The 9,355-nt window shown below is 48.3% G+C and overlaps 1 pseudogene; it reads left to right on the top strand.

Moving 5' to 3' along the window:
* The first annotated feature begins 336 nt into the window (after positions 1 to 336).
* On the top strand, positions 337 to 926 carry LOC123075358 (protein LURP-one-related 11-like; annotated as a pseudogene).
* Positions 927 to 9,355: the final 8,429 nt, after the last annotated feature.

Below are 9,355 nucleotides of genomic sequence, written 5' to 3'. Positions count from 1 at the left end.
GCAGTATTTCAGAAAGTTTCACTAACCTCTATCGCTATGAGTATTGCCATGTCATCTAAAAAGTTTTAGCCCAAACAAACAACACACTTTTTAAACGTGGCGGCAACTGCATGCTGACCAGTGCAGTGCAGATGGAGCATAAACAACTTCGGTGTAGCACTATTCTATCCTAACCAGTGACGCGTACAGCGCCATAAACTAATGCTTCAGACACCCTCCCATAGTTAACAGAGTAGAAGCACCTATAAATAGACCAAACCAGCCACTGACGCCCACCATCCTAACCATCTTAGCTCATCTCATCTCAACGTTAAAGTAGACCAATCTCTCTCGTCCATGGCCAAGATCCAGCCCCTCGCTGCCGCGGCCTCACCGTCGTCCTCCGATGATCAACGGAGCCAGCAGGCGTACACGGTGTGGATGAAGTCGCTGGTCTTCAATGGCAACGGCTGCACGGTGTACGGCCCCGACGGCGCCATCGTCTTCCGCGTCGACTACTACGGCTGCAGGGGTGGCCGCGAGGTCTTCTTCATGGACCGTCAGGGGAACGCCCTCATCAGGATCAGGCGCAAGGGCTTCGGGTTGTTCAGGAGGTGGGACGTCTGCCGGTGCGCCCACAACGGCGGCCAGGAGGAGGAGGCCACGCCGTGGTTCAGCGTGCGGCGGTCCGAGAAGGGCGGAGCCGCCGTGACGATGCACGGCGGCGCGGGGGCGTGCTACACGATCGACGGGTGCTCTGCCGGCAAGTCAGAGTACAGAGTACGCGGCGTGGATGGCACGGTGGTGGCGGAGGTCGCACGGAAGCAGACGCCGGCGGGGGTGGTGCTCGGGGAGGACGTACTGACACTGACGGTGGCGCCGAGGCGGATCACCAGCTCTTCCTGGGTTTGGTCGTCGTGCGTGGCCTCATCAACCGCTCCTTGTGATGGCTGGCTGAAATGGCAATCCTCTTCTTATCTACGCCATCCGTTCCATATTACTCGCGCTGATTTAGTACAACTTTATACATGATGAGAGAACGTGTAGGCGGTTCATGTGACAATTATTTTTCAGACAAACAATTTAGGAAGATTTTGCCCGAACTGAGGACATGGTGACTCTTTTCGGTGTTGGTTTTTACCCTTTCCCGAAGGGTGTTCAATACCATAATCTCAACAAAATGAAATTCGACAAGGTTGTTCACTGATTGTATAAATATTTCGATGTGTTTCTGTTGGAAATATGAGCAATTTACCAAATAATTTTGCTAACGGAAATACTAGATAAAGCATGACTAATATAGCAGAGATAAAGCAAGTCATGCAATCGGACAGAGAGAAGGTAAATAGCATATGCATATATGAACTTGAACGAAACACATCTAGAACAGACACTAGATGAAATTGCATATGCGAAGTAGAACATAACATATGTAGGGCAGAAACTAGAGCAAAGAACTGTGGCAGGACTTCTAGCAAGAACACGTACGGGACAGCAGCAGCAGAAGCACTGGACTTGGGGTCGACATCCTCTCCAGCCATGTCGTCGATGAGGTTGTCGACGTTGGGGAAGAAGTCGTCGTCGGGGAAGTAGTCGTCGGAGTCCGTGATGAAAAAGTCAGTAGTCGCGCGGAGCGCTCCCCAAAAACCTTATCACCCTTCTTCCGTACAGGACTCAAAGTGGTGCGGTTTCGGAGGCCTACTGTCCCGACTCGCGGTGCACGCCGCAAGCCGGGATGAGGAAGACATCAGCAGCTCAGAGATTGGAACCGGTGGCGAGAGGAAGTAGAAGTTCTGGTGCGTCTCTCTGAGAGGAGCGACCTCCCTTTTATAGGCACAAGAGAAGGAGGCCAGAGGCTGCGCCGGGAGCTGAAGGGAATGAGGGAGATGAAACGAACAGGCAGCAGCCGAAGGGTGCAGCGTACGTATTCAATATCCACTACAGCAAAAACTTTCCAGCTCCCGAAAATTTAGACATCGGCTCAGCTCATTCCCGCAACCCGCGTCGCGTCGCGTCGCGTCGCGTCGTGACTAGGCGTGGCGAGGCGGGCGGCGGAGGAGGAGCGCGCGTGGATGTCCCTCTTGTTCTCATGCTCATACAAGTGGGAATGAACCTCCCTTATAAGAAGGTCCAGCTCCCACTAAACTAGCAATGTGGGACTAAACTTTAGTAGTATCCCTTGCCTTGCACAAATGGGCTAAGTGGGCCTCTAGGATTTATTTAGGAATTTCTGAAATAGTTATTGGGCTGTCCCAAAATAGACTAAATTCCAGCAATCCCCCACCAGATGCCAGAGGCACACAGAAATTTGCCTTTGGTTCCAAAACACTGTTTTATATACCGGTATTGCAGTGGAGACTGTTAAGTTGAACTTCCACCTAGAACTCTATGCTACACTAGTAAGCAACTTGAACAGTGGACTGGGCCTTGAACTGCAAGTTTTCTGCGAATCTAGCTTCACACAAAGCCTTGACCGATACTAGGCTACTGTGGGTCTTCCCCGCGGGTGGAGCTTATGCGTCATACTCCGAGACCTTTCATGAGTTTACTAGAGAGAACCCTACTCTCATAGATTGCGACGTTTGACAATCAGACTCATATATGTGTGTTCTTCAAAAGATGTTCTGCAGGACAACATCTCTGCTTAAATGAGCCACTTAGAACACATTAAGATATACATCAACCTGCCATGCAGATTTAGGAGAGTATTGCATCTTCATGGAGTGGTATTGTTAATAGTAAGGATACTCTCCTCTCAGTTGATCAACAGCTTGTCTTTCACATCTAATTCACGGGATATCCGATCACAAAGAATAGGCTACCACTGTGAACAACTCATATTGTGGGTCTCATACCCATCTCCCTCGATGCATTATCTATCACATTACGTGATAGACCCTTAGTAAAAGGATCTGCCAGGTTTTTAGACATTTGGATATAATCCAATGCAATAACTCCGGAGTTTCTCATTTTCCTGACAGACTTTAACCTTCTCTGAACGTGTCTTGATGACTTCATGTTATCCTTTGAGCTGCTCACTTTCGTGATCACAGTTTGATTGTCGCAGTTCATAAGGATACCCGGTACAGGTTTCTCAACAACCGACAAGTCATTCAAGAGCCGACGAAGCCAATCTGCTTCGACCGTAGCTGTATCTAGTGCTGTGAGTTCTGCTTCCATTGTTGACCTCGTTAAGATGGTCTGCTTGCAAGACTTCCAAGAAACAGCGCCACCTCCATGAGTGAATACATATCCGCTCGTGGCCTTTATCTCATCAGCATCTGAGATCCAGTTTGAGTCACTATACCCTTCAAGCACCTTTGGGTGCCCGGTGTAGTGAATTCCATAATTCGCAGTGCCTTTCAAATAACGCAAAACTCTCTCTAAAGCTTTCCAATGCACATCTCCTGGTTTTGAGACAAACCGACTCAGTTTGCTAACAGCAAAAGAGATGTCAGGTCTTGTAGCACTGGCTAAGTACATAAGCGAGCCAATAATCTGAGAATACTTCAATTGATCTCTAGCAATTCTTCGATTCTTTCGAAGCAGCACGCTAGCATCATATGGTGTTGGAGAGGGCTTGCAGTCACTATAGCCAAAGCGACTCAAGATCTTTTCCACATAGTGAGATTGAAGCAATGTAATCCCACCATCATCGTCTCTCAACAACTTGATGTTCAGAATGACATCAGCCACTCCTAAATCCTTCATCTCAAAACAACGAGATAGGAAATCCTTGACCTCCTTAATAACATTCAGATTTGTTCCGAAAATCAGTATGTCATCAACATACAAGCAAAGGATAACTCCCTCGCCCCCACCATGGCGATAGTACACACATTTGTCAGCTTCGTTTACAACAAAGCCTGCAGCTGTTAAAGTTCTTTCAAACTTCTCATGCCACTGTTTGGGTGCTTGCTTGAGTCCATACAAAGACTTCAGCAACTTGCACACTTTTCCTTCCTGACCATCTAGTACAAACCCATCTGGTTGTTCCATATAAATTTCCTCGTCCAACTCTCCATTTAGGAAAGCAGTCTTAACATCCATTTGATGAACGAGAAGACCATGTGAGGCAGCTAGTGAAAGTAGAACTCGAATAGTGGTCAGTCGAGCCACAGGTGAGTAAGTATCAAAGAAGTCTTCACCTTCCTTTTGGGTATAACCCTTAGCCACGAGCCGAGCCTTGTACTTTTCAATAGTACCATCAGGCCTAAGCTTCTTCTTGAATACCCATTTGCATCCTATAGGTTTGCACCCATAAGGACGATCAGTTATCTCCCAAGTTTCATTCGCCAAGATGGAATCCATCTCGCTACGAACCGCTTCCTTCCAGTAGTCAGCATCTTCAGATGCATAGGCCTCTGAAATAGAACTGGGAGTGTCATCTATGAGATACACAAGAAAATCATCACCAAAGGACTTTGCAGTCCTCTGTCTCTTGCTCCTAGTAGGAACTTCATTGTTCTCCTCCACAGGACTTTCAAAGTGTTCCATCGAAATGGCAGGTTCGGTAATTGTAACTGGTTCCTGATTCGATGAACTAGGCATCTCCTGATTAGATGAGGTAGCCATATCCTTCATGGGAAAGATATCTTCAAAGAAAGTCGCATCATTCGACTCCATGATCGTACCGACATGCATGTCAGGTACCTCAGATTTTACAACCAAGAATCTATAACCAATGCTATGAAAAGCATATCCCAGGAAAACACAATCCACAGTCTTTGGTCCAAGCTTGCGCTTCTTTGGAATTGGCACATTGACTTTCGCCAAACAACCCCAGGTTCGTAGATAAGAGAGTTTTAATCTTTTCTTCTCCCATTCCTCGAATGGAGTTATCTCTTTGTTCTTTGTGGGAACTCGGTTTAGGACATGACATGCAGTCAATATCGCCTCCCCCCACCATGCCTTGGAGAGACCCGATGTGTCTAACATGGCGTTAACCAAATCAGTTAGAGTACGGTTCTTTCTTTCGGCCACCCCATTTGACTGAGGTGAATAGGGAGGCGTCCTCTCATGGATTATACCATGTTCCGCACAAAAAGCATCAAATTCATTGGAAAAATACTCTCCACCACGGTCGGACCTAAGCCTCTTGATTTTCCGATCAAGTTGGTTTTCCACTTCAGCTTTATAGATCTTGAAAAAGTTCAAAGCCTCATCCTTAGATTTCAGAAGATACACACGGCAGTATCTAGTGGAGTCGTCAATTAACGTCATGAAATATTTCTTTCCACCTTTTGTCAAAACACCATTCATTTCACATAGATCTGAATGTATGAGCTCTAGTGGTGCAAGATTTCTCATTTCCACAGTCGTGTGAGACTTACGAGGTTGCTTAGCTTGCACACAAACTTGACACTTAGATCCCTTGACGGTGGTGAAACTAGGGATTAAGTTCAACTTCGCTAGTCGCGACATGCAACCAAAGTTAACATGACAAAGACGTGAATGCCACACATTTGATTCACTATTGTTGCAAACATGATTAACAACTTTATTGCAAACGTCTGACAAGGATAAACGAAACAGGCCTCCTGACTCATAGCCTTTACCAACAAAGGTTCCATACTTGGATATTACAAATTTATTCGACTCAAAGACAAGCTTATAGCCATCTCTACACAGAAGAGATCCGCTAACAAGATTTTTATTGACGGAGGGGACATAATGCACGTTCTTCAGCCGCACGATCTTCCCCGAAGTAAACTTCAGATCGACCGTGCCAACACCACGAACAGAAGCACTTGAACCGTTGCCCATCAGCACGGTTGAAGTCCCTGCGGTCTGATAAGACGAAAACATGGAAATATCACCGCATACATGCACATTAGCACCCGTGTCAATCAACCAATCAGGAGAATGACATACTGAAAGAATAGTGGGAAATATACCATACCCAGCATCCTTCATGTCAGTGTCTCCAATGACAACATTAGCGGTCTTGCCGCCTTTCCCAGGATGACGCTTGTCATAGCGATTAGGGCAACTAGGAGCCCAATGATCAGGATCCCCACACACATGACAAACACCTTTCTTCTTGTCATTCTTCTTCTTGAAGTTCGTGTGTTGCACAGCCTTGTTCTTCCCATCAAACTTTGCTTTACCATCAAACTTGCCCTTGTTCTTGAACTTGTGGGGCTGGAAGTTCTTCTTCTGTACCAGATTGGCACTAGATCCTCCCTCAATACCTCGAGCACGTGTGTCCTTTGCTCTCGCATTTTCTTCCACATCAAGAGTACCAATGAGATCCGGAACGGAAAACTCCTGGCTCTTATGCTTCAGTAAGGTAGCAAAGTTCCTCCACGAAGGAGGAAGCTTAGTGATGATACTTCCGGCAACAAACTTGTCCGATACCATACAACTGAAGCGCTCAAGTTCTCTAGCAAATGACTCTATCTCATGAGCTTGCTTAACCACAGAGCGCTCTTCGGTCATCCTGTAATCATAGAATTGCTCCATGATGTACAGCTCAGTGCCAGCATCCGAGACCCCAAACTTGGCCTCGAGTGCGTCCCACATATCTTTTCCATTATCAATTGACGCATAAGCATCAATTATGTTCTCACCAAGAACACTCAAGAGAGTAGCCTTAAATAGAGTATCCATTTTCTGAAAAGCTTGTTCCTGTTTGGCATCATACTCCCCTTCAGGTTTGCCAAGAGTGGCGTCATAACAACTCATGGTTTGAAACCATAAGACTGCTCTCACGTGCCACCTCTTATAGTGGATACCCTCAAACATAAGAGGTCTCATGGAAGCAGCAAAACCACTTGGTGTAAATTGCCTATAATAAGTTTTTGGATTGTTGGAAATATGAGCAATTTGCCAAATAATTTTGCTAATGGAAATACTAGATAAAGCATGACTAATATAGCAGAGATAAAGCAAGTCATGCAATCTGACAGAGAGAAGGTAAATAGCATCTGCATATATGAACTTGAACTAAACACATCTAGAACAGACACTAGATGAAATTGCATATGCGAAGTAGAACATAACATATGTAGGGCAGAAACTAGAGCAAAGAACTGTGGCAGGACTTCTAGCAAGAACACGTACGGGACAGCAGAAGCAGAAGCACTGAACTTGGGGTCGACATCATCTCCAGCCATGTCGTCGATGAGGTTGTCGATGTTGGGGAAGAAGTCATCGTCGGGGAAGTAGTCGTCGGAGTCCGTGATGAAAAAGTCAGTAGTCGCGCGGAGCGCTCCCCAAAAACCTTATCACCCTTCTCCCGTACAGTACTCAAAGTGGTGCGGTTTCGGAGGCCTACTGTCCCGACTCGCGGTGCACGCCGTAAGCCGGGATGAGGAAGACAGCAGCAGCTCAGAGATTGGAACCGGTGGCGAGAGGAAGAAGAAGTTCGGGTGCGTCTCTCTGAGAGGAGCGACCTCCCTTTTATAGGCGGAAGAGAAGGAGGCGAGAGGCTACGCCGGGAGCTGAAGGGAACGAGGGAGATGAAACGAACAGGCAGCAGCCGAAGGGTGCAGCGTTCGTATTCAATATCCACTACAGCAAAAACTTTCCAGCTCCCGAAAATTTAGACATCGGCTCGGCTCATTCCCGCAACCCGCGGCGCGGCGGATGGCGGAGGAGGAGCGCGCGTGGATGTCCCTCTTGTTCTCATGTTCATACAAGTGGGGAAAGAACCTCCCTTATAAGGAGGTCCAACTCCCACTAAACTAGCAATGTGGGACTAACCTTTAGTAGTATCCCTTGCCTTACACAAATGGGCTAAGTGGGCCTACAATATTTATTTAGGAATTTCTGAAATAGTTATTGGGCTGTCCCAAAATAGACTAAATTCCAGCAGTTTCTTTGTAATTTATACTGTAGCAATAATTCTTTTTGAAAATGTGGTTGACCTAGCCTCTGCATCATTGTCATGATATCTTCGTATATACTTCATAATTTACGTCAGAAAAAGATCCAAAAAGATTTTATAGAAAAAAGGTCAACAATTCAAGCAGTGACAAACATAGCCAAACTAACAAAATTGGACAAGGTGGCCGTAGGAAGTTTAATTTAGAGGTAATGAAATTAGTCATATAAAAAAGCATTGGACTTATTTAATACAGAAAAACTTCACCTTTTGAAATTCTACTGGATAATATTTTCCTAGTGCCCCTCACTCATTCAGAACTTTATCCCAAACAATACTAAGAAAGTCCAATACTTCATGTGGGAAAAAAACTTGATGGTCCCATACAAAATAATTTGAAAGTTCCATCTTTGACGCACACACAGTCATTGGTAGGCACAACGAGCATCTTTCCCAATAAATTTGGCTTGCGGGGAGAAAGTTCCGTACAACACATCGCAACTTCAACGCCAAGAAGAAAATGAGCACATCGACATCAGCCAACTAAAAGAACATTTGTATGATTACATCAACCTATTAAACTTTGTATTGTAAAAAATAACCTATGATCTGACACCCCCCCCCCCCCCCGCCCCCGAGGGTCGACTTCCTCTGGCGACATGGGGGAAACCCCAGCCGCCGCCGGCAGGAAGGCCCTCCCTCCCCCCGCTCCCGCTGCGCCGCTGCCGGAGGGCTGGCTGGCGAAGACGCGCCGTGCCCCGGGATGGTGGCGGCGGGGCAAATCCGTCCCCCTTGTGCATCCCTGCCCCACCACGCCCCCTAGATCCACCAGCAGCCGCCGCCGGGATGCTCCCCCTCCGCCCGCCTTCGCTGCGCCGCCGCTGGCCGAACGGACGGCCTGGCCGCGACGCGCTACGGATGGTGGCAGTGAGGCGATTTCGTCCCTCGCGCCCTTCCCCCCGGCCCCGCGTCCTCGATCCAGTCGCGCTTCGCGGGCGCCCTTCCTCCCAGCTGCTGCTCTCCTGCCGGTCCAGTGTCGGGCGCGGCGCCCTTGGCTACGGCCTCTGCGTCCTCCCCTGCAGGCCGCCCATCCCTCAACTTTACAGCACGGCTAGCCCTGCTGGTGCTGTCGTCGACTATGGGCTGGGCGAGAGACCTGCAGCCGGTCGCGGGGACGTCTTTGCCTGCCTCCTCGCAAGCGGCCCCCTCTTTCCGGTGGCCCTTCCTCCCCTCCTGAGCCACGGAGATGGCTAAAGTGCGGAGGCGACGAGGCTACAATGCTTGTGCAGTCACGGTGCTCCTCAAGGCGGGTGCTTGTTGGCGCTGCTCCGGCCCCGGCGACCTCGGGTCCGCGTCTCTCCGGTGCCCATGGCCGCTGGTGTCCTCTGCCAGGCAGCTCCGTCCTCGGTGACCCAGCAGTTGCGTCCTTTCTAGCTCGCTTGGCTCACTGACGTCGCCACGGCTATGGCAATGGCAGCTCGGATCTGCGTCCCTCCAGTCCTAGCTCACCAGTGTTGCTGATAGCCATCGCCCCACCCTCCTCGTGGT

The sequence above is a fragment of the Triticum aestivum genome, chromosome 3D (assembly GCF_018294505.1).
Source record: "Triticum aestivum cultivar Chinese Spring chromosome 3D, IWGSC CS RefSeq v2.1, whole genome shotgun sequence".
Classification (NCBI taxonomy): domain Eukaryota; kingdom Viridiplantae; phylum Streptophyta; class Magnoliopsida; order Poales; family Poaceae; genus Triticum; species Triticum aestivum.
The sequence above is the reverse complement of the archived record's forward strand: the minus strand, read 5'-3'. Positions and strand labels throughout refer to the sequence as shown.